This window comes from Battus philenor, unplaced genomic scaffold, assembly GCF_028537555.1.
Source record: "Battus philenor isolate CCGP_79_NKW_IND1 unplaced genomic scaffold, ilBatPhil1.0.hap1 SCAF_19, whole genome shotgun sequence".
Lineage (NCBI taxonomy): Eukaryota > Metazoa > Arthropoda > Insecta > Lepidoptera > Papilionidae > Battus > Battus philenor.
This window is the reverse complement of record NW_027181681.1, coordinates 2,585,214-2,611,944: the sequence shown is the minus strand read 5'-3', so window position 1 is coordinate 2,611,944 and position 26,731 is coordinate 2,585,214. Positions and strand designations below refer to the sequence as shown.

At 33.4% G+C, this 26,731-nt stretch overlaps 1 non-coding gene across 1 annotated transcript; it reads left to right on the top strand.

Annotated features, from left to right (window-relative positions):
* The first annotated feature begins 4,025 nt into the window (after window positions 1-4,025).
* On the top strand, window positions 4,026-4,097 carry TRNAC-GCA (transfer RNA cysteine (anticodon GCA)). Its single transcript has one exon. It is a non-coding gene; the product is annotated as a tRNA-Cys (tRNA).
* The last annotated feature ends 22,634 nt before the right edge of the window (window positions 4,098-26,731 follow it).

Genomic DNA, 26,731 nt, shown 5'->3' with positions numbered 1-26,731 from the left:
CTCCCATCCTTTACAATTTCCCTCTTTTTTCTCTCTCCTCATCATATCTCTCATACTTCATATACTCTATCATTCTTACAGCATTCATCCACATTACATTCACGCAGCCTTCCATTTTTCTTGTACCATGGTTTTGTTACGCTTAATTACATCACCCATCACCCTGAAAAGACCCGTAAGAAAGTTTGGTGGCTCTCCACCTCCTCCGAAAAGGAAGCGATGTTTCCTCAAGCAATACATCTACCTGAGATGGACGTGGTTTTGGTCCAGCTCTTCACGGGGCACGGAGGCTTTTGTGAACTGGGCGTGGAACAGACCGTGTTCCACCTGGTATCCCACTGTCCCGTATTCCGAGGATTCCGTGTCGGCTTCGAATGCCGCTTAGGCAGTAAGGTTAGCAAGGACTCTATGGCCTCGTTAATCAAAGACAAGAAACAAGACTAGCGTTCCTGAAAATTTGCAGAACGATTACGGAAAACATGATAAAAAGAAACAACAGTTGATCTAAAATTAAAAAATTGGAAATAAAACTGTCAAAATAGGCAAGTAAATAGATAAGTACATAAAATAGTACATTTAAAAGTGTATACCTAGAATAGATAAAAAATGTGATATAGAATAGAAACAAAGAAATTGTAATAGTTAAGGTATGAGAAGAAGAAAGACTGGTATTGAATAAAAGGAAAAATGGAAATGAAAGGGAAAGAAAGAAAGAAAGAAAAACAAGGAATGAAAGATCATAGGACGAACAATAGAAGAGCGCGAAAAAATATAAAATGAAAAGGTCATTGACCCACAATAGATAGGGGGATACGAGGGTTCCCCACAGAAGGTGCCTTATAGAAAAAAAATACTTCTACCCATTTCCACTTCACAAGCCACTCTAAGCCCTCCATCGGGTCTTAAGTTTCTGAAGTAGAGACCACTGATCAGCATACGCAGTGTAGCTTTCATTTTGCCCAGGATAGAAGGTCTTGTTAAAGCTGTCGGGAGACGTTACATCCAACATTCATCAGCTTCCATCTGGTTCTATTGGAAATATTAGGGGAGACTTACACCCACCAGTTCTTACTACTACCCTACTTCTTACGGCTGGAATGATGATAAGGATGATGAATAAAGATAATGTATAAGAGGTCAATTAAAAATGTTAAAGTCACTGGTTTAGCTAATTTCATAAGCCATCGTTGTGAGCGAGCACGGGTATACTGCATGTAAATTTGAAGCGATTTGCATTTTATGATAGAAGGTACCGCTCTGCCAAGCGCTTTGATACTAACTTGCTACACCGCTTTTTGCTGTGTTAAATTATTTTGGAATACGTAAATATACGTGTTATATAAGCACTAATATTTTTAAAAGCTTTTTTTATGTTTACTATAAACATTTCCAGGACACTTATAAAGAATGTCTCTACGCAGTTATACCTTTGTACCGTTTTTGTGTAGGCGAAAAAGTTTTAAAGTCCGCGACACAAACGACAAATTTAGACGGACATTTAACTTTCATATAAACTCATAAAGTATGTTATATTTGTTAAATAATTCATAAATATACAGGATGATTGCTCACAAGTGTAAACGTTTTGCATATTTGCTTTCAATTATTGTATGATGCTTTTCACACAAAAATTAATGATTTCAGAAATAATAAACAAAGTAAGTAAGTAAAAAAGAGTTTTTAATTTCACACTGCACATCATAGATATAAAACCAAGGTTTTACTATTCGTCAAGATAACACTAACTTCTTGTTTATTATATAACTTTAAAAAAACCGAGAACATACATAGTGTATTTACAAGCCCGTGAAAAACTGACTGCACCAAAGTTTCGACTGCAAAAAGTCTCTAATTGATTTTTATGCCAATCAGATATTTTTATTAAATTTCACAAGACATTATAAAACTACATTTACAGAGGATTAGAAGTAAATTGACAGAAAAATCTTATTATTAAATGAACGAATATTTATTTGACCAGAATCGTTGACAGTGATGTCGCCTGATTATTTTGATTTCATTTAGGGAAAATCTGATAGAGTGTATATGTAAAAATCTATAAAGTTAAACTTTATTAAAAGATGTGTTGTTTTGAAGTCTCTTCATGCTTTTTCTCCACAACTATAACACCTTGCGAAGCAGAGTAGAATCAAAATTAAAACCGAAAAAATAAATAAATAAATTATTGATGATCAAGAAAAGTTATGTTAAAAGTTCCTGTGTTGAATAAAAGAATTTTAACTTTAATATTTATGATTATTCGTTAATCATTGACGAATTGTTCACAGAAATGTTTTAAGATTAAAAAGATATTTTTATTCGCTATGATTTATTTTAAAAGTTCCCAAATTTGTCTGAAAGTAAGGTAAGGTAATTCTGTAAGTAACAATATCTATGACTCTTCTATTTCATAAACGCGGCGTGGGCAGGCCTATGCCTTGAGTGTGCGTACATAGGCTTCTATTTAATGCGACTTCATTTTAAATCGTTCGTTTTTGAAAATATTAATTTCACGAGCACAATATCTGAATAAACATAAATTTTAATTTAATACAATTGTGGCTTACTATTAATGTAATGAAAGAATAAAAAGAGATTTTACAGACTTTTCAAAGAAAGACGGACCGCTGGTAAAAATAAAATGATGTAGGATATATAAATTGATATTACATGTCACGACTCTTGCAACAATATTCACGGACATCTAGACACACCTGTATTGGCATGAGTCATATGAATATTTCATACAGTGTCCCATTTTGTGGAGCAACGGAAACATGTGACGCGCAACCTCATCCGGAATGTTTTAAAAAAGGCCTAATACGACTGACTACGATTTGAATGTAAATATATAGAGTATACGAAGTAGCTCGAAGAATTGCTCATTTGCAGTGGCATTGGGCTTGACATCGCTCGTGCAACTGATGGCCGCTGGGACCGAAAGGTTCTCTATTACCTACATGCAAACTTAGGATAGATTTATAATAGAAACGGCTTACACCTAGCGCCTTCAGACGATCTTGCCATGGTCGCCTAGGGAATATATTCGTGGAAGGAGGTGGTGCACTCTCTGAGTAGGAGAGAATATCCTAAAATAGAGAAACCATCTGTACCAAGTATCAACTTGACTAATGTATCAAAATTAGTCGAGAAACAAGTTCTCATTAGCCAAGGTCAAAACCACCCACGAGGCTCAGGAGCTATAGAGCAAGGCAGAAGCCCTCGCACTATATAACAGTATCCATCACGTGGTGGTAGCAATATCATGTCACACGAATGCATGCATGCATTACACCCGGACCGAACCCAAGATTTGATCGCAAGATTCATCGATGTGACGAATACGGTAACCACCGCATAAATACTGGCGTACCACCTGATGGCAAAGTGGAGTAGGGATGAGGAAATGGTCACACGAAAAGTTTTTTTAAAAAACCTTTACATTGATAGAGCGTCGTTAAAATGGACTTGATAAACAAACTTGCTAAAAAAGGAGACTTGGTATTTACCAATGCATGTTAAAGTATTTACTTAAACATGAAAAAACTTCAGTATAATATCTGTGGAATATAGATCCTCACAATAACATGGGGATCTATCCACGCTCCAGGAGGTCTTTTGACACAGCTTGCCGGTTCGCGGTCTCCACTCTGAAACCTATCGATTATTTTTTCTATACGCTATATGGCCTACACCTTGTAACTTTAAATTGCCAGTTTTCTGGACTGTTTTGGTTACTTTCATAGGTCTATGAATCTCTTCATTCCTGATAAGATCACGACAGAGAATAGAATTCGGGAGATCATTCCTCTGAAAAGTTCCTTGAGCAATGAAATAATCCCGTATGGGTACACGTTTCACTCATGTTAAATTAAATTTATTTTTAGATATTTGACAATTTTCTTGTCGAAAATTAAAAAGCTTCCATTAGATATTCATTTTGGCAGGTCAATGCCCTCTATTTTGTATACCGTTATGGGAATACGATACGGATTTGATAATAAATATTCAAATATATTTTCATAGGGGATATAGCTCAGTGGCAGAGCAATCGACTGCAGATCGATAGGTCCCCGGTTCGAATCCGGGTGTCCCCTTCATATATCTCACTTTTTTTTAATGTTAATTATATTTGGCAACTACTTTTTTTCATCTGCAAAAAGGTTAAGATTACTTACATATAAGAACTTCGGTATCAAGTTCGCTAAACTAAACGTAATGTGATACTTTTTAAAACAGTGTAGACACTACTGTATAATACCCGCTGCTTTGTCCAAACGGGAAAACAATTGCACAATTCAAACGGATTATCCTCTTTAACCCCATTACACATTTACCATGTATTTATGTGTTTGCGCTAAAGATTTATTTACTGGTTGAATTCCGCAGTTTCATTTCCGTACAAATGTAAATACCGTAATGTATTTGATTTTATTTAAACATATATTCTAACAATTTATTAAACAATATATAAAACCTCTTTACATAGAAATTAAATTTACCGATAAATCCATCATAATGATAATTTCAGCTGTCGAAATTCCACTACAGAACATAAGTCTTCCATATATATTTCCAGTAGAACCGATTAGAATTAACCTGCATCCAGGGTCTTCCAGCTACCTTTACAAGGTCGTCTGTCTACCTTATGGGTACCTACCTACCTACCTTTACCTAACCTACCTTTACCATTCCTTGGTCTCCATTGCAGACCTTTAAACCCATAGCGGCTATCTTTTCTGCGCGGTATTTGGTAGACTCATTTCCATTTCAACTTACGAATTCACTGGGCAATGGATCCCCACGATATGATCTCATGGAGAAATAAAAAAAAATATTTTTTTTTAATTAAAATTAATCATTTAAATGTAATTTTTAGTCTTCGGTTATTTAAACTATATAAGTAGTAAACTGCCAAAGGCTCGGAAGGCTGATCTGTTGAAAAAAAATTTAACAATTTCAACAAACCAAATTCCACGCTTCGATCAACTAAAAATTCTTGGATGCTATAATAAGATCCCTTAAAAATATATATTTTAATTTAAAATTTAAAACTAAGAAAATTGAGTCTAAGATATGTTGTGTAACTTTATAATATATATGTTACATCAAGACCCATGAAAAATTTGTTTTTGTAAATTGTAAAGCCCAAAGTGAGAAACCATTTCAGAATAGTAAGTCATTTCTTGTAACACACGCTGGTTTATGGCATTACTGATACTAAGGAATATAGTTCGTACGTTGCAACTGCAATTATTCAGAAGGTAATGCAACTGCAATTATTCAGAAGGTAATCGAAATTGATTAACTTGGCTAGCATTTAGCTCAAGAATCAAGATTCTCCCTTGATTAATTTTTTCATTTAGTTAAGTCGTAATTTTGTGACGTCACTAGTATGGTGATTACTTAAGTTATTCTGTTTAAAATATTCTAGTAATATAAAGACAGGTATAAAAACTTGAATGGGGTGAATGGATAGCTCATTTGCTGTGAATTAATGTATAGTCTACGCAATCTCAGGAGTGAAAGCCAAAGAGACTGAGTTGCATGTTCGATATCCGGGATACAATCTTATATAATTCACACTTTGTGCATCAAATATATGTGATCGCTACTGCTAGGAAACAAGTTTCCAGAAGATTGGCCGCAGCGTCTTCTGCATACTACACTATATAATACCACACTGCGATCGCCAACCCGCCTGCCAAGCGAATAAATTATTTTTACAACTGTTTGTTGAGAAATAATTAATGTTTTTATATCTAGGAATATAACTTACAATAAACTAGCAGTACAATAAACGACGGAGTGAACAAATTACTCAAGCTAAATCCATGATGATTTTCTAAAACTGTGTTTTAGAGTAAGATCTATAACCACCGAAATAATATTAGTCATGTAATCATGCTTTTTTAAATTCTTAAACTAATGCTCTGAAAATAACCATAACACCACATAAAGATCGCCTATTCGCCTGCCAAAAGAGGTGATTATGATATATTCTCCTATAAGTATCTTTGGAATGTATCTAGGAAGAAAAAGCATTTTCAAAGTCGCTTATTATATTTTATAATTTTATATATAGTTGTAATGGAATAGGCTTTTGTCTTCCATCTCACCTGATGGAAAGTGTACATGAAGACGAAGGTGGTACTCGCCCATCCAAAAGAAACCAGTTCACTCTACTCTTAAAGGCTCCAGAGTTCAACTTATTGGGAATAATATATCCAGGCAGGTCGTTCCAAATCTTGGCGACTGTCTCCAAAAACGGGCTGTCAAACCGTTTAGTTCGACTTTTTGTTATATCAACAACGTATTGCATGCACATTGCCTGTCACATTGCTATAGAAAAAAAAAATAATGTTACAAATACCAGAGCAATCATTTCATAAGCATTGATTAGAAATTAGTGTAAAAGTTTTAAAACTTTTAACGCATACAGTCAATAATCATGTAGATATTTCTGTATATAATAGTTCCGACAATGTTAATATATTTTAAATCGACCGGAAGGAATTAATGAAAATCGTATGGATCGCTTTTGAATATTCAGCAAATCACCATTAACGGTCTGTCATTAAATTTAATATATTCATATGAGAATCAATTTAATTCCGGACGTGATTCTGTGAATTATGATTGCTCACAATATAATTTCTGTCGTCATAATCATCATCTAATCAACCATTATATGTCTATTGCAAGATGCGGACGACGGTAGGCTGCTCTTCAAGGAACACAAAAATTCATTTTTGTCTAAAATACTTATTTATTATTAGGATCACGTATAACACGGACACATGTAGTTTTAAAGACAACAAAACGTCGGCAAATCAGTACCGTCTATGAGGTATACCAGCGCCATCTAGTTTCTTTTTAGAGAAAATATGATAAAACAGTTCCATATTTACCACAAGTCATACGAACCACTACATCATCGTTTCACCACGATGATCGGTCTCGCGTTGCTCGTCCAATTTCCCACAACCTTAATTATGTGGTCGATCTACCTCGTCAGGTTCTACCCTCTCCGTGCCTTCCGACTTATAGTCGCCACACGAGATTCTTCCATAATTTCTACAAGACACTCTAATCAGGGTCTTAACTTAGTTTTCTTGTATCTAAATTATTACATAACTCGTTAAAGTAACTTTATATAATACCTGAAACTCGATCACATAAGCTTAAAGCTCGTTTACGTAATGACGTAAGTTGTAATCGTCAGTCACTGAAGCTTTCAGAGATTAATCCGATTTTAGCATACCAATAGTTATCGGTATAAAACTGGTTACAATTTTAAAAAAGCTCTCTTTCTTTTTCTATATAACACAAAAATCTCACAGCATTTTATACTCAAGTAAATAATATAACCTGCATAAACTTATTTTAGGCGTATGTATATAATAGTAACATAAAAAAATCTTATATAGTTATAATATTACAGGCGTTTTAATTTTCTTTTTTTCTACATTTTCAATGCTGTCACACGCTGCACAACTGTCGAAAGTTGTTGCAATATAAAATCACTTTTCGGACTATACCTAATCTATATTATTTTTTTAAGCAATGGATATAATTGTAATTTTAAATATGTAATTTATCACATATATAATAACAATACGAAAAGAGATGATCTAAGAGTCACAGATTTAAAAAAATAATCAACGTATTAATAGTATCGGTGTTCTCCCAGAACTGACAGCGGTTAAATTATAGTCAATCAGTAGCTTTAGTTATGAAACAGTACTTGACAGTACAACCTCAACGTACCGCGTGACAAGTAAACACTGTTACGGAGATTTGCGGTTTCTTGAATAATTATATATCTGATGAAATATATTTCATTATAAATTTCACAAATATCTTGATTGTTTTCTTCTTCATCTTTTTCGACTTCTGGACGCCCACTGCAAGGGATAGGCCTCCCTCAAAAATCTTCACAATCACCTTTACTGCCGCTGCGTCTTGTGGATTGTATTTGCCATTCGAAACCTGCAACTTCCGACGAGGAATTCTTTGAGCCACGTCAATGGTTTTAGCTTTTCCGGAGATCTGTTCATTTCTGATTCGATCTCGCAGCGAAACTCCGTGCATAACCCTCTCCACTGCTTTCTAGTAACCTTGAGCTTTCTCATGAAGCCTGATATAAGTGACCACGTCTCGGATCCGTATGTCATCACCGGCAACACATATTGGACAAAGACCTTCGTCTTCAACGTTACGGTACTTTTGACGAGAAGAGGTTTCGAAGTTTTCCGAACACTGCATCCTGGTTGGATTCGGCAAGTGATCTCTTTCTTGAAGTTGGATTTACGAAACTGGGGAGTTTGTTCCAGGTATATCATCGTTTACGATTTCTAACGTAGCACATCCGACAGCTACTTGGTTAAGATTAGACATCACTTTCGTCACATCCATTAAAGCTTACTTGTTCGGAGGTTTTATAGAGATCATCGAGCATTATTTAGCCAGGTCCTCCGTGGTCTGACTTAATACAAATTAGTCTGCTTTAATTAATTAATGTGTTTTTTATATTCTAGAAGAAGCTATTATTGAATCACCGTCTCCTGCCTTCGTAGCGCGATAATACAGATCAAAATACCATTCTTAAATATATATATATATATATATATATATATATATATGTATATATATCTATATATATATATATATATATGTATATATATATAGACATTTATATTATTAATAAAGGGCATAGGCGTTTTAACAAAACTACGAAAATGAGTTAATAATAAATAGATTCTTTATTATTGAACGCGTATTGATCTGTAAGAATCGCTAAAACGAGAACAATTGGGGTTTTTTACTGCACATTTGTGATCACGAATATCATTAACATAGTGAACCAATACATATTCAAGCTCCATTATAAATTACAAAACCTTTTACACTGAAACTCTTATCATGAAGAAACCGGAAATCATATTTATTTAGAATTAAAAAATATTAAACATGTATCGTATTGAGCCCTTGTGATAGATTATGGCCCATATCATCTTTAAATTAATATGAAATAATCCTCATACAATTATTGTGATGGTTGCTTGTTTTTAAAATCTAAACCAAATAGAAATAATACAAATAAAACAAACTACACAATAACATACATTTCTACGTTTCAAACTGAAGAGGCGAATAAGTAGGTTGTGCGTTATTAAAAACAGAACATTGTTTTTTATTTCATTATACTTCAAACAAACGACTAATCAATAGAGCCTGACAAAGGCTTAACATTAATTATTAACAAGTGTTCTTTGTTATCTTTTAACCACCATACGAGAGTTTAATTAAACTAGTATGTGTAATTAATATTTACTTCAATTGGGGCCGAAGGGTTTTCTAATGGTGACGGTCAATAGACATGGTGTGGGTAGACCGCCAACTAAATGAACTGACGACATTTTCAAAGGACGCAGGAAGTCGGTGAAGGATGATTATGGCCATCTTTTATGGGAGGCGTATGCCTTACATTGAGCTTCTATCGAATGACATGATGATGATGAAAATATTAATATTTTTATTCTGAACATAGAGATGTAAATTCTCAGCAATCTATAGACCAGGGATGAGCAACCCGCGGCCCGCAGTAATTTTTAATTAATTTTTGTATTATTTTTTAAAAAATGCTAGAATCAAGGCTTTAAAAATAATAAAAGTGTCTAATTAGTTGTAAATCGCTTGATTACGAACATAAATTACGTTTAGAACATGTTTTGAACCTTGAATATATACTTTTTTTCATGGCTCACTGTTTTTGAAACTGCGGCCCTCCGACCAAAAAAGGTTGCTCACCCCTGCTATAGACGATTGCGGTGGTTGGGGCTGACGACCCAGGAAGCAGATTTAACCCTTTCAGGACCATAAGGTTACGGTACCTTATTTAATTAATTTAGCTAGATGTAATGAATTAATAGGCATCCTAAAAACATAATTTATACTAAAAATTCAAAAAAGTTTTACAGTTTTTTTGGAAATTTATGGGACAAATATGTCCCTATGGTCGCTAAGGATTACTTTCTACTTAAACTCAAAATTTTGGTTTACTTGTTGGTAAGTCTGTTTTGTTGTAAATAATGTACATTTGTTACTTAGTGTACTTTTTTTTACTTGTTTATGAATAATATAAATATAATAGGGCAAGTTATTTGTGGTACTCGGCGAAACAATTCCTGTTGTTAGATGATTGGTTAGTGATTAGATGGATTGTTTTTTTGAGACGTTGAAGGTTCAGGTGATTCTTGCCGTTGAAGAGTCGTCGTCTCTTCAACATCGACATCAAATACCCTTTGGTCATCATCCTGTACTAGAAGTCTTTGGTCTTCGTCATCAAGCACTAAGTCATCTTCCTTATCGCTATTGTCGCCCACAAAAATTTGAAGAATTTTACTTTTTCGAAGTTCAAAAACTCCACGTCCCTTACGAAACATATTCTGAGAAAAATGTGAATAAGAAAATGATAGCATTTTGGTATATCACCAGGCCAAAAGTTAAGAAATTCCGTATAAAAAGTATCCCTTTACGCCGACAGGGACATCCGTGTCCCATAATCTTTATAACGATTTATCACAGAAAACAACATAAATACATTACTACTGAATATTTAGGATAACAATTTACTTACCAGGTAATGATAATTTGACACTGTAAAAACTTGAAAAGTACTTTTACAATATCAATTATTTATTCCAAACAGCAGATCATTCGCGCCAAAAGAACTCTAACGTTCCGATGACGATAAACAACAAACGGTGTTAGTTATCCTATATTGCTAGTAAAAAATAATAAAAAGGTACTTTCCGAAATATTAAAACAAAAAAATAATTTACAATGGTTACGTAAATATTTAATTAATCCATGATTTTTGCTTGGGACACCGGCGTCCCCGTGGTCGTGAAAGGGTTAAAGAACTCCCTTTTGCCTGCATTTACATTCATCTTCACTGACCTACCTACTCTCCATATCTAACCAGTTTTAAATCATCTCACTTAAGATGATATAGTAGCCCGTTTCACACTCAAGCTGATGATCACTCTTAGCCAAATTGAAACAAAAGGTATTATATAAGTAAATAACATATAGAAGTTATTCCCAAAATAGTTTTGAAAGTCCAATTATATTTTCTTTAATACAAAAACAGTGGTTTTTAGTAAATGAAAGGGTTCTATAATTTTCTTGAAAATACTTGTTTTATTTTGATACAGGAAACGGTGTTTTTGTTGGAAAACTCTTGCAACGCTCATTTGAACAAAGAATTGACGTGACATGTTATTAAAAGTCTTTAGAAATAAATCGACATCTTTATTCGTAGTTGACGAGGCCATTAATTCGATATTTTATTTTTGAAGAAACTAACAATATTATATACACTAATAATATATGTGTTATTCACAACATAATGCCAAAATAGATTCAGAACACACATTTTTTTATTATCATAACCTGTTACTTTTAATAAATTAAGTTAACAAAAAAAAAAACAAAGTTTCTATTGGAAAACTCGTTCTTATTCAATCGTATAGATCGTTGATATGGTTTAGATTGAATACATTTTATATTATACAGACATCATTTATATCAGCCGAAATTGTCTCTTTCCAAAGGCCGATGTGCAATATTTATCGTCGTGTAATATAAATATAAATAAAACAAATGAATTATTGGTAATAAAATGATCCTTGCTTTTGAACGTGTAACAAAAATTGAGAGAGAACATTGAAAGCTTACTCAAGCGAAGCTTATGTTAGCGTAAAGTTGCTTGTGGAGCGAACGAAGTCATTTTAAGTAGAAATAGTGTTATTTCTATGACGACAGCTTCCAAAATTCCAGTCACGTGCAGTTTGCAGAGTGCAGTGTGCAGAATGCAGGAAATACTGTAACATGCAAGAGAGATGGGGTGTTAAATGAAACATTATGTGAGCAAAATAAATCGTACTTTTGTAACGAAGCTATGACGTCATACGTTATTTATTAAGTTTAAAAAATACACGGTATTAAAAATATTAACAGAATTTCGTATATTATCTCTATACAGGTTGATAAGGGAGAATATGAAGCTCATTTCTCCGTAAAAAGCTTTTGCAACTATTTCCGATCACCTGTATGAATGAGTTTAAACATGCTACATTATTATAATTTTTTTATTGCGTTGCGATAAGCTAATAATTTCTAGCAATTCAAAATCTATAGAGACATACAGTATCCAATAATTTATTTTATTGTTTTAATACATATTTTAAAACACTTTTTCCTATTACGATGCTTTTTTTAAATAGAACAATTTTATTTTATGAATAATTAGCGTAAAACAAGGTGTAAGTGAATTATTTGGTTTTTCATTTTATATTTTTTTAGACCCTTCTTTACCATTTAATTTAACAATGATGATTTAAAATTAATTGACATTATTTCACGAGACTATAGCGAGATACCAAGATAATGAGGAAAATTAAAATTATTTCTTCATCAAATTTATTAATTTGCTATATACAAAATTGTAGAAAGAAAGATGAGATCACATCAAATATAAATACATTTAAAAAAACTTTAAGTTAAACGGTTTTTTGATACCCATATTGTGGTGGTTGTGGAAAAATATGTACCTAGTCCGCCATGTTAGAACGGCGTCCATCTTGAATTTTAAATTTTGACCTTTCATTTGATACCCATATTGAGGGGGTTAAGGAAAAATATGTAATCCGCCATTTTGTATCGGCGGCCATCTTAGATTTATAATGTTATTGATTTTATTATATTGTATTGTCATCTAAATTAAATATGTGTACCAAATTTCAGATCAATCTGACAACAGGAAGGTGCTTAAATTTCAATTTCTAATTTTAACTAAAATAAACAAATTCCGTACGGGTCGAACTAAATAAATCCGTTAAAAAAAATTGAAGCGAAAAGTGAACGCTCGTAAGAGAAAACATGTGGCTTACGACTTTAGACACCAAAAGAGTTCTTAATTTGAAAATGTTTCCTCTGACACGCAATCTTCTTCAAAGCTATGTGTTTAAAAATACTGAATTAATATTTAAAAATCCGTTATCGATACATTGAAATATTAAGTTGGTTTCTAAAGACTCTATAAGAGTCACTATAAATATTGATGGCAGGCAATTGTTAGAATATTATTTTATAAAAACTACACGTTCGTGAGATTGTAGAATGTAACCCAACGTTTGTCCAATAATAGGGCTTACGCAAGATGGCTTTTATATATATATGTATAGCGACGAGGTATATAGCACAGATCGTCTTCATCATTTCACTTAAAGGACATACACTGCTGTGTATAAGTCTCCTAAATAGATTTGTAATAGGATAGGCTAGAAGCGACGTGCATCCAGTGTCTTGGGACATTATTTACAAGGTCATATGTCTTCGTGGGCGAACTTCGTACGCTGCGCTTGCGGGTCCGTAATCCTGTGTGTTATTATGTTCGCTGCGTCAACATTTTCAAAGAAATATTAATTTAGTTTAGTAATTACTTTGTTGTAATTAAATTCTCCTGTACTGCGTATGAGACACAATAAGTCAGTTATATTACTTTATTATGCCATTGAATCAATTTCAATCTTACAAAAGAAACTTAAAACATGGCTTCTGCTCCAGAGTGTGACACTATTTTTGTCGTCGCATAAAACAAAAAATCGAAGGGTCTTTCAGACCTCCTAACGCTATAAACGTATTAAGACCCCCACAGACCTGTGGTTGGCTGCCTAGCCCTTTACTTGGCAGTTTTTTTTTAAATATTACATTAATATTTACACCACTTGTCTTTTAAGACCCAAGGATGCCAACAGAAAAAACTAAACAAGCGTTCGAAAATTAAGAAATTACCTAAACATTCACATACAAATGATTACTTTGCGTTCAAAATTGATGCCACTATTTTTTTTAAATTCTGATGTATCTCTACAGATACATTATCAAGAAAAGGGATAGTGCCACTTCAACTTCTCATTTCACATACCAAATATACATCCTCTTTTCTAATTTAATGTAATAAAAATGAAAAACTTTTAAACTGGCAAGAACGACATTTTTCTTTTTTCTAAATTTAATTTTATTTTTCGAATACCTAGCGAAGTAACTCGAACAAACAATGTGTGAATCATTAATTCTTTTGAACTGCGCGAACTGGAAGTAACCATCTGGTGCTGCTAGCATCTGGCGTGCTGCAATATACTTCGACGTTCAGTTTAATTACTGGCCGTAACAGCGAAGTGGAATTTTCTGCGTTTTGTTACACCGAGGTTGCTCTATTAAAACTATCCTCCTGGACTCAGTTCAATCTAGAATTTTGTTGAACTGAAATATTCTGAGACAATTTATATTACGTTACACATAAATCTAAAATGATTTATATTGCCAAATTTATTTACACATCCGCAACTGACAAAAATATTAAAAACAAACTTAAATGTAACATAAAACATAGAATAACACGAAAATATAATTTTGATTTTAGTAAAAACATGAAGTTAATTATAATTTCAAATCAATGTACACAATGCAAATAATATTTTAACAAATAAATTTAAAATAAAATCAAAACGAAACAAATTTTGCAATGATAGGAATTAAAAAAAGTCCAGAAACTTATTCAATCAATCAATATAACATTAAATTGTCCAAGATATCGTAAACCCTAAATATATACGAACTAAAAAAACTACTAAGGACTCACAGTGTCTCTATGTTTTTTTTAAATACGCTTTTTTAATTTGCAATCAAGTGTATATCTCGAGGTTCGCCGCGACACTCACAGTTGGGCGTGTAAACCTGATTCATCAGTAGAGCCAGTTTTCGAAATAAACATTAAGTCAAACAGTCCTCGATGGTGAAAACCAAAGAGAATTTATTTTAGTAAGTTGTAAAAGTAAATTATATCTATATTAAACTTCCTTCTTATTTGTCGTATTCAATAATATTTATTGGATACTTTCATCAATAAACAAAGCAATATTCATGTTTGGTTTAATGCAACAGAAAGAATAGTTGTTAACAAAGGTTAAATTATTAAATAATATTTATTTTTTAATAACTCATGACACTTAAAAACATTTATCCTTATAATCTTATGACATTCAATGGATCACTTAAAATAACTCTTCGTGAATAATAACATAAATTCAATAATAAGTAAATTAATAAAAATCGTAACGTATATGGATGAGTACATAATTGTATTTTAATATTTATTTATTTCAAATAAGCAAGCCAACTGCAAAACATTAATTGAGTTTACATGAGTTTCGAATCATATATATATATATATATATATATATAAACAAAACTATAGTTCTGATATTCTTTGTATTAAAAATAAGCGGTCATGCACCTTGAACAGAAATCTATGGAGCAGACAGTATAAATATATATTGAATAGTAAAAGCACGCGGCTTGAATAAATTAAAAACACCAGACAATACAACTCTACAGCGCCTGTATTAATAAGACGCGAGCTTGCAATGAATTTTAAAGTAATTTAATTGCATTTGGATGTCATCGAACTTTCAATGTTTTATGAAATGTTGATTGTGTATTTTAAATACTTTAAGACTGAAATCGATAAACTAAGGTGAGTACTATACTAGGGGACGTGATTAATCGATGATTTAGTTATTGACCATCATCTTTTCAGTTTATACGCCCAATACAAGGCGTACTCCTCAACCAGAGTTCGCCACTACGACCAGTCATGCGCTGCCTGTAGCCAGCTACTGCCGCAACCGTGACCATGTCGACGTCGGCTCGTCGAAGATAGTCAAGAAGCTTTCATCATGGCTTTAAAATAATTTATGGGTGTCAGCATCAGTACTCTCGTTTTACATTCACTGCGCACTATGTTCTCCAAGACAAGGAAGTCGACATCTGTGATTCTGCATCCGTCGATTAGTCCTCGCTTTGCATAACATACACTACATATCATTCACTACACTATACACCCACTCGGGTATAGTCTCTCTTTGTGTGTGCGTCTTCGTTGTAACTTTGATACGATCACCCAACGTAATTTTTAATCCACGGACCTCCTGTTTCCGCTTAAAAAAATATTTGTACAATATTAGATAGGGTCCGACTTAAAGAAACGTAGCTTCTGTTAGTATGACTTGTCATTTTGACAAGTACCCTTTGAAGACTAGATAATCAGTATATGTGTGTTTCTATGAACTCTGTCATAATCACAATGCGATTCTATAAATAAAATGCGACAGTAAATAAACAGCGAAAATTCTAGAAGCATTTCTTGTCACATATAGTGTATTATAAAGGAAGCAACTTTCTATTAACAAAAGACTTTTGCATTATTTCAGGATACATAGCCTATTCTATAAAAAAAATCTCACTGATGCACTGTTTCTCTATAAACTGGTGAGATATATAATCGACAGCCTAATTCGCATCAAATAAGGTTCACTCGCCTTTTCGCTATAATTTAAATATAATATGACCTCTATATCCTTCTGGAAAATAACGGATATGGGCACAAATTCGCAAATATGAAGACTATCAAATCTTTAAAAGTGTTATCTACGCAGTAGTATAGCACTGCATTTTTAAGTGTGCGTCCGAATTATACCAAATAATTCCCCCATCTCCTTTCTTTTATCGGACAACAAGAAGTAAGGATTCACGAAATCCATCTCATACTCATTTATTCCTATATCCCCAAGATGAGGAAAGCGGTCTTGAGGCTCACGTTTTACTTCGATCCACGTCATTCCAACTGCCTTCACTTGTTCAGTGATCATCCGCCGCCAGGTTTGCTTTGGGCGGCCACGTCTTCGCTTTCTTTGAGGATTCCATTCTAGGGCTTGCCTCACTATGTGATCAGGGTCCCTTCGCAGCGTGTGGCCTATCCAGTTCCACTTGCACGAAATACGTATACGGTCGAAATTCCTTCCACCAGCACTAAGCGTTTTGCTTCCAGATAGTTATAACTTAGGAGTATTTAAAACAAGAGTAAATATGTTTCTTCTAGGCAAGCGTGTACCATCTTAGGTTTCGTCATTGCTTAAGGTGAGGCAATACAGAAGTCAAAAACTTCGCCTATAAAGGATTAAATAAAGTATTGGAAAATTATGACAAATAATAGTGGAGCGGTTTTCAAAAGATTACCTACTTTTAAATTTTTGCATTCTTAATTAAAATAACATTAATGCTACGAATTGCGTTGTTCTGTTATTGGTTTTTATCTCTGTTCTGTGTATGTAGAATTAGCCTGTAAGAGGTTATTGCGCTTATTAATGCATACCTTATACTTACATTATTGGCTCTTCAATAAAAGTAAAGACTCTAGGGATGAGAAGTAAGAAAGGAAGGAGAAGAAGATATGACAGAGAACAGAAAAAAAGAGATGGTAAAGAATCAAGTGAGAATGATGAACAAAAATTAAAAATTTAACCCAACCCAAACACAGAACATATAAAAAATAAATAAATAAAAGCAAAAAATTGTAGGCTAGTCATTAATATAATTAATAAATAACTCTGCATTTAAATGTGTAAATTGTTACAGCAAATTGTCATCATCAAAACATCAACACCTGAATCAATCATCAGAATTACTCATATCATCATAAATTAAATAAGTTATTGATCTCTTTGTATCTTTTATAACTGTTGAACATATAATGACGTAGATAGTAGATCTAGTATCTCTGTTTCCGTCAGTTACTAAACAAACAGAACTGGTAAGCCAGGACTTGTAAATCACATTGTTGACTATACGATTTGTGGCACTACCTGTTATCACAGTTAGTTGAAACTTCATACCAATACCGTAAAGGTTTGTCTGCAATCATAGATTATGGATCGCGTAATTTTAACTTCTCTAAGAAGTTATCTCTGAAATACCGTAACACTAACAAGTTATATTTTAAAATATAATTGCTTTAAAAGGAAAAATAAATACATATAAAAAACTTTTAAGTTAAACGGTTTTTTTGAACCCATATTGTGGTGGTTGTGGAAAAATATGTACCAAGTCCGCCATATTGGAACGGCGTCCATCTTGAATTTTAAAATTTGTCATAATCATTTGATACCCACATTGAGTGGGTTAAGGAAAAATATGTAATTCGCCATTTTGTATCGGCCATCTTAGATTTATAATGTTATTGATTTTATTATATTGTATTGTCATCTAAATTAAATGTGTATACCGAATTTCAGATCAATCTGACAACGGGAAGGTGTTTAAATTTCAATTTCTAATTTTCACCCAAATAAATAAACAAATAAATTCCGTACGGGTCGAACTAAATAAAACCGTTTAACAACATATGGAGGTAGTTTCCTTATTTGCTTTTCCTACTTAGAATGTAACTAAAGATCTCCACAAATGATATACAAGTTTTATTAGTCAAACTAAACAATTAAATAAAGAGAAATAACAATCGAAAAGTATTAGAGTCGTGACTAAAGCGACGTACATTTAACGCTGGGTCGTTTGGCCGACTGGAGACACGAGGGCGCGCAGAGCCGGACGAGCTGCGCAAGAGTCGGATGCAGCGCAGGGCCGTACTCGACACAGGGCCGCAATCAGCAGTCCCCACAAATTGGTCTTCGTTAATATGTTACTAAAACTTGATGGTTAGAGGTACACTTATTTGTCTTCCCTTTCAAAGAATAGTTTTGTGCGCAAATTTTCTAATACCTAGACACCTAGGATCATTATTTATTTATTTTCATTCATTCCTTCATAATTTATTTATTCATTTCATAATAGGACACTATTTATTATCTACATAGTATTGTTAAGTAACCACTTGCGTAGAACATGAGAAGAATTCCACATGAACCCAATTCAACAGAAACTTGAATCAGATTGAACGGCCCCATACGAGCATTCTTTATCTTAAAGCCAAGAGAGTTCCAAATTCGTGTTGATTTGAGAAAAGACAGCTACGAACTGATACCAATTTTTTCCTACGGTCACTTTTACAACGGAGGTATAGTAGTAGATTAATTCGTTGTCAAGTTTTAATGCACACGATATCGCATGAATATATCATATTCAATTCGTAGCACTCTAGATTTGCGTAGCACTAACCTAACCACTTGCGTAGAACATGAAAAGAATTGCACACGAGCCCGAATCTACAGAAACTTGAATCAGGTTGAACGCCCCTGTATGTGCATTCTTTATCTTAAAGCCAAGAGAGTTCCAAATTCGATTTGATATGAGAAAAGACAGCTACGAACTGATACCAATTTTTTCCTATGGTCACTTTTACAACGGAGGTACAGTAGTAGATTAATTCGTTGTCAAGTTTTAATGCACACGATATCGCATGAATATATCATATTCAATTCGTAGCACTCCAGATTTGCGTAGCACTACGATCGTAGCTCTAAGCCAATCGTAGATCTCATCCCGTCCAGAGCATTGTGTAGTGACATCGCAAATGGCTCGGAATGCAGCGAAGCTGAATATACTGTGACCACATACGGCCGCCTACCCGCACTCGGGTTCTTGTAAGTGTTTACAATTTAGTGCGTAGTCCATTTACTGTTTGATAACTACCTTTAACCTTACCAAAGAGTTTTAGTATCATTTTTATAACCTTTTTTAAGTCAACGATTTCTATAACATAGGAATTCGATTCTAATTTCCATCCTATGTGATATCTCTCGCTGATGAAAAACGTTTTAACTATAAATCATCCTAATCTGACAACTATATGAATAAATAAATAATAATATTACTTGAAGTTAAACTATCAATCAATGCACACAGTGAGGCAGTTTTTAAAATCAACACTAACTCTATCAAGAGACTATAATTCGTGACGTTTACGGTACGCGGGCTGAGCCGGACTGTCGATCGGCCGAGACTAACCTTCGACACAATCATTAGAGAAACCTTTTTTCAAACATCTATTAGTCTTACGTAAGATAGAAAAGAGATTGCTTAATGTCGGCTTTGTATAAAATTAATGAAGGTAATATATTATAATAATACCAAGAATGGGAACCCTTTGTTACTTATTGCAGTACAACTAAACACGTACTATATCGCTGATTTTCAGTAAGGAATCCAGTTATGTATCTTTATGGGCAACCGTTACTGCTCGCAACCGTAACGGTGGTATAAGAAAATATAGCACATAAAAATCGAATAAAAAACCTTAATGTTATGGAATACTTACTTTAGGTACAATTGCTTGAATAATTGTTACGCGTACATCTGTTGTTTAAGCAAAGGCATTTAATGTATAATTACAATAAACAATTGGTTCACAACAAATGTAAAATAATAAAGGATTTCTTACCGCATTTTGGCAGCAAAAAGTGCAACAACTAACAAATCGGTTGCCAATGTTTTTGAATTCGCGAACTGTGCGGTTATCGCATAAAAGCATTTGTGTGTTCAGTTTATTCATTATTCAATGTAACAATGTGCAAATGTTGGACGATTTAAGATTAATATTTAATTAAACGTTTCAACTAATCTCCGAACACTACGTACATTAAATAGGTTATTACAGGTTGTTATAGAATATGTTAAAATGTGTTTTATATTAGATTCACTAAACTAGGCTTTACGTACAGAGTGAAGGGTCTATTTTTCTTATTTTTTCTCTCAGGCCTTCTTAGCTCGTAAATGGCAGAGATTTTTTTAATATATATATATATATTAATAACTATTTTAGTTTGATTTTTGTTTACATTGTTACTTATTCTATTTCGTTTTTTTTTTTTTCTTATCTGATTGCTTCTTGGCTCTTCCCATATTCCATATATTTATTTACTCTGTGTTTGGCACTTATTGGTGTAACATAACTCCTGAAGATGCCCCGTGGAGAGGTAGAACACGTGTGATTTAACGGTGGTAGTTGTGTAATTCGCATTGTTCGCCGCAAACGCATTTATCAGCGGGCTGGCGGGCGGTGCACTTTGTTGCACGACTACCTCTGCATGTGCGGAAGTGGCTAAATATTGGTCCTTTTCTTACTTAGGATGGACTTCCGCAAAATAACGCCTGACTCCATTAAATATATATATTTCTCAGCAAAAACTTTTAAAGGTATTACATTTATTCAACACAGCAAAGATTAATTAGACCAATAACTCGTATAACTCGAAGAAGACACCAGACACGAAGTTTAAATGGAATAATAATAAATGGGAAAAAAGCTAAACATTATTTTTTAATAACCAACTTTTAGTGCCGCTGCAGTTAAGTCAGCTTACACGGGAGGCTCTGACGTGAGTCTAAATTATCGAACGCTTACGTTTTAGGTCAATTACCTCATTAACAGCGAGAGCAATTACGCGAGCTTCCTAAACTACGCGGTGTAGCGCTATTATGTAATATAGCTCCAGCTAAATTATGAAAAAAACTTTTATTATTAACACGTTCACTGCGGCTTGAGGTCGATTCAGCCTCATGGTAAACTTTGCACTGGTGCGGCGCGTAAAACTCGTGTTTTCTCTCTAGTGCGGCGGCTGTTTACACTCAACCGTATGAGGTATGACAAAGACAAATATAGCTTTCTTTATGTCTGCGAAACATTGACTCAATATTGTAAAAAAATATTGATGAACATGAGGCAGAAAAGGCCTCAACCGCACTACTAGGAAGTTCAGCTTGAGGCAGATTCGACCTCAGCCGCACCAGCTGAAAGTTCTTCAAAATTGGGCCCGCAGTGAACGTGTTAAGCTGCAACCACATTTGCCACAGCTAACATTATATCATTGTTATCTCATATGTTTAAAAAGCATAACTTGAACACATTGCTTTGTAAAATAAATTTTTAGCGCCTTTGCGTGTACTGCTAAATAATAAATAGGCTTTTGTTAACTAACTACAAAATATTTAACTTCAGAATAACATATAGCAGACATTGATAAACACTGTTAATTAAAACTCTTTTAAAAATGGGAATAAATTTATGCCAGTCTCTCTATATCAATATTGTGTGAAAAACTCCTATAGTACTAATTTCTCATGTTTCAACCTGAGTATATACGTATTTCTTCGTTGTCTAAGATCATAGAAAATCTATAGAATTTTTTTTACATCTAAGAAAATCATCTCAACTATTCCACAGTTCGAGAAAAACTACTCAATAACTACGCTTTTTGTTACTAGCTTTTTTATAAACGAATGGATGAATAGATAAAAGAATTAAAAAAGACTGACAGTAACGGAATGCCAGTTATTATTATTGCCGAGTTTGATCACGGGTGGCCGATTTTTATCATTTTAGCCCTAAGACTTAATGTTGGATATAGGTTTTCCTCAGAGATTCTAAATATGACGATTTGATAGGAATACGATAGGGTTTTAACAGTAATAGCAAGCATCGGCAAGTGTTAAGTAATTTCAGGAAGATGCAGGATGATATAGGCTGCATTCATCTCGTCCTATTGGAAATATGTAATGGAGCCCTTTGTCCACTAGTCAATATCCTATGCCTAAAGCAAAGACGATGTATAAATAAATGTCCATAAAATCTCTTTGTTACTGTTGTTTTAAAATAATTTAAATAAAGAATATACAAACTTTTTCGTAATTTCTCAGCCTGATATGTAAATTTTATAAAAAAATAAGAACAGTAAAAGCAAAAGAAAACTTGATTTGCTAAACTTCAATAGAATGATAGTTGACATTGGAAGCCGAAATTCAGTTCTAATACAAACATCTCTAACAATTGAACTCAATATCAGGAGCTTCATCATTTTAATCAAACCGAAACCGAATTGCTTCTATCGATTACAAAGCGGCTGTTAACCTGTTGTGTTAAAATCACTCAGCCTTAAATTTCAGTTACAGGTTTCAATTTTATCAAGCGTTTCAAACGTTTGTATGGTTGTGGTACACACACACACAAACGCACACACACGCATACATACACAACTTAATGTTACTATTGATACATGCGTTGAAAGATGTAGTCAAACAAATGATACAATGAAAAACAAATGATACAAATAAATTTAATGGAATCAGGCGTTACCTTGCGGAAGACCATCCTAAGTAAGAAAAGGACCAATATTTAGCCACTTCCGCACATGCAGTGGTAGTTGTGCAACAAAGTGTACCGCCCGCCAGCCCGCTGATAAATGCGTATGCGACAAACACTGCGAATTACACAACTGCCACCGTCAAATCACTCAACACGTGTTTCACCCCTCCACGGGGCATCTTCAGGAGTTATGTTACACCGATTAGAGACTGTGTTTGGCACTATTAGTCCTTTTCTTACTGATACAATATATCTGAGTTTTTGTTAACCAGTGTTTCTGTCGACTCAATGTTACGTAGGGCTTCATTTATTCCAATTATTATTTCTAAAGAATAATTATATACATAAACATTACATGTATACGTCATTAAGAGAATTTTAGAAAAGCCTTATTTAAATTCCCTTTATAAGAAAGTTTTGTTTCTGGTCACTTTTACAATGTCCTTAACAAAGCAGTATAGCCTCTGACTATATACTATACCAAGTCATTAATGAGAATCTTCAAAAAACATATATGTGGTCGTACTAACAAACCTGGTGCCGACCTGCACTGGTACAAATGAAAGGCATCGTGAATATATACAACAAGACTAAACATTCATTGAAGTACCTCTCTCTCCCATATTCGAGTGCCGTCTTTAAGTTCTATGTTTTTTTACGCTTTATTGTATGGCATAGATAACAACGAAAAATATCAATTTATATACATGTACAAGAGGCGGTCTTATTGCTTAAGGCGATCTCTACCAGGGAACCTTTGGATGGAGACAAAGAGGACAGTTTAAGATGTACGTACATACAAATACATTCATATATATATATATATATATATATATATATATATATATGAAAATAATAAAACAATTGTAGTAGATTATGTAGCAGTTATTTAAGAATGTAATAAATTCTTACTGTAGCAGTTAGCTACGTAGTCCGCTAAAATTGTTTTGTTTCAGTGAGTAATACTCGCGTAAATTTACGCATTCATAACAAATTATCATCATCATCATTTTAGGGGGTAGGATATCTACCTCAGGACATAGGCCTGTCCCATAAACTTTTAAAAGGACTAGTTGAAAGCGGACTTCATCCAAAATTATTCAACGTATATATAGGTCATATATCTATTTTGTAAGTCACAGTCCTGTGCTGCGCTTGACACTTCATGTTCTACATTTTAGTCATAGTAAACTCTTGGCAGAACTGTGTTATACAATCTGCAGCTATTGTTTCCCGCAAAGCACTTTGCACACAAAGATTCCATTGACTTTTACTACTCTAAATTAAAAAAAAATGATAAGTGGGGAAATCCACAAAAGAACCAAGGACACCGACGTAAATCGAAGAATTGCCTATGAAGAGCGAGTTGACGGGACATGTCGACGTCTATTGAAGGTAGAAGGTTCTCGAATACGACAATGCACGTAGACGCAACGTGGGTAGGCCTGCCAATAGGTAAACCAACGATATAGTTAAGATTGCCAGAAATCTCTGAAAGCGGGCAGCATAAGACACTTGAAATACATCAATTAAAAATGAAGCTAAATTTATTTTTTAATTAACATATCTCGTAGGTTCAAAGCGTAACATATTTACAAATGTTAATAAATAATTCCAGTTATTTAGGAAAGAGGTCATATGACGTATGTATAGACGTAGATATAAATCATTATATTTACATAGAGATAGTATATTCTGTGGAGTATATGTTATGTTCGATCTGTATCAGTCGTGCCTGAACTTCATTTGCATTCTAAATGAAATTGATATACGACGTCGGCTTCATATAGCAAATTTGAACAAAGCAAATCAATGTTCATATAAATTAATATTGTACGTATATCAAGTGTAATAAAAACCAAAACAATATATTTATTATTAATCTAATAATTACTATTTTTAATTGATGTAAATGTGATGAAATAAGCCTCTCGAAAAGATATCTATAGAGGGACATACCATAATCGTCAGGTTAGATAGGCGGGGTGGCGATGGAAGAGTGGTACCATAATGTTAGGTAGGTGGTAGGGGAACAGGACCTCGAGTTACCGGAAACATATAATTCTGGTAATATAATTAATGCACCAAGTGTGATTTATCTATTAGGGACTCTCGTACCCCTCTTGTTTGGAACAGGATTTTTATTTCTCTTTTATAATTCTTTTTTATTTCCTTTTTTTACTTTTATGCTCTGCATTTCTCTTAAGACCTCTCTTTTTCTTCTTTCATTCTATTTTTTTCTTTCATTTTTTCCACGCTAATTTCCGTTCATTCATCGCCTCACTTCCTTTACCTCGTTCCTCAAATATTGCTGAATTATCACATTTGTATTTGTTTATGCTATTTTACATTGTTATCCTCCGTATAATATATATATATATATATATATATACATTCAATACTAATTCTACCTCCTGTTTACTTGATGTCTTAATCGACCTGTATTTGTTTTAATTTATTTTGGTGACATCCTTCACTATTTTTCTGCAGAACTCGACCCCTGGCCTATTGTTTTGTCTCCCACCAGTAAGGCGATGTGTTTTGAATTACATTATCTAAACATTGTATGTTCTTAAACAAATCTACGATACGCATTCAAATAATTTTGCATCGATTTTAAAATAAAGGGTACATGTAACAATGGCTATGTGACCCAGACGGGACATTGCGGTCAAATAATTTATTTAATGTCGCATTCGGAGTCAGTGACAGCTGCGTTGAGGTCGTTCTGAATTCAATTGAAAAAATGCAAAGAACTTACTAATGTGTATTGTAATTGTCTACTAAACTGTTATGAAGTTATAAAAGAAATTTATTTACAAATTATATTAAATATTTACGTTAAAAATGTTTCTTAATAAAAACGAAGACCTAGAAATAAATAGTTCAGAATTGAAATACATAATCATGGATGACAAAAAAATGTGAAGATTGTTTTTCGCAAATTATTTTTGCATTTTCAAGCTTATTTAAAATTTCTTACATATATTGAGTGATAGGTTTAAAAATTTCAAAATTTGAAATAACCATTGAGTTTTTACACCTGTTTCCAATCATTCCGTTGAACTGGACCAGGCTTTGAGATACTTCCTAGGGCCGAGTAGATTTTGAGGTAATATCATCACGAACTCCGAAGTAGAGGTTATTCATGCAGGGTCCGCCCGTATTTATAGCTACGTAAATGAACAATTTTATTTCTGTGGAATTCCCCTTTTCGATGCGCCGCTGACCATGACATTTATGTTGCTCATACAAGGCTTTTTAGAGAGCATCGCCGTAATGATGGATGACGACAACCTTTGCCCATCATTCCGATCGTTTGCTCGTAGGGTGGTGAGTGACACTGTTAATAGAAACAAAACAGTATAGATAAGTAGGTACCTAATAAACTGCACATAAAATAACTAGTCAATTAATAATAGGAAAAATTGAATAAGAAAAGTGCAGTAATGTATTAAGAAAGCACAACCCAAAGAAAACTGTGATAAAAAAATTATTATATAAATAATAAAATAAAGAATAAAAAAATGTACCTAGCCACCTAAGAGTAAGAAGATGATGGAAGGAAGGCGATGAAAGCAAGAAGGAATGAAAGAACAAAATGAAAGATATTGTGATGGAAATAAGGTAAGAATAAAAGAAATTGAGAAGTATAACAGTGAGTGAAGAATAAAGATGAAAAATCTGAAAAACTTATTTGTAAACAAAGCTCTTGATTTTTGTAAA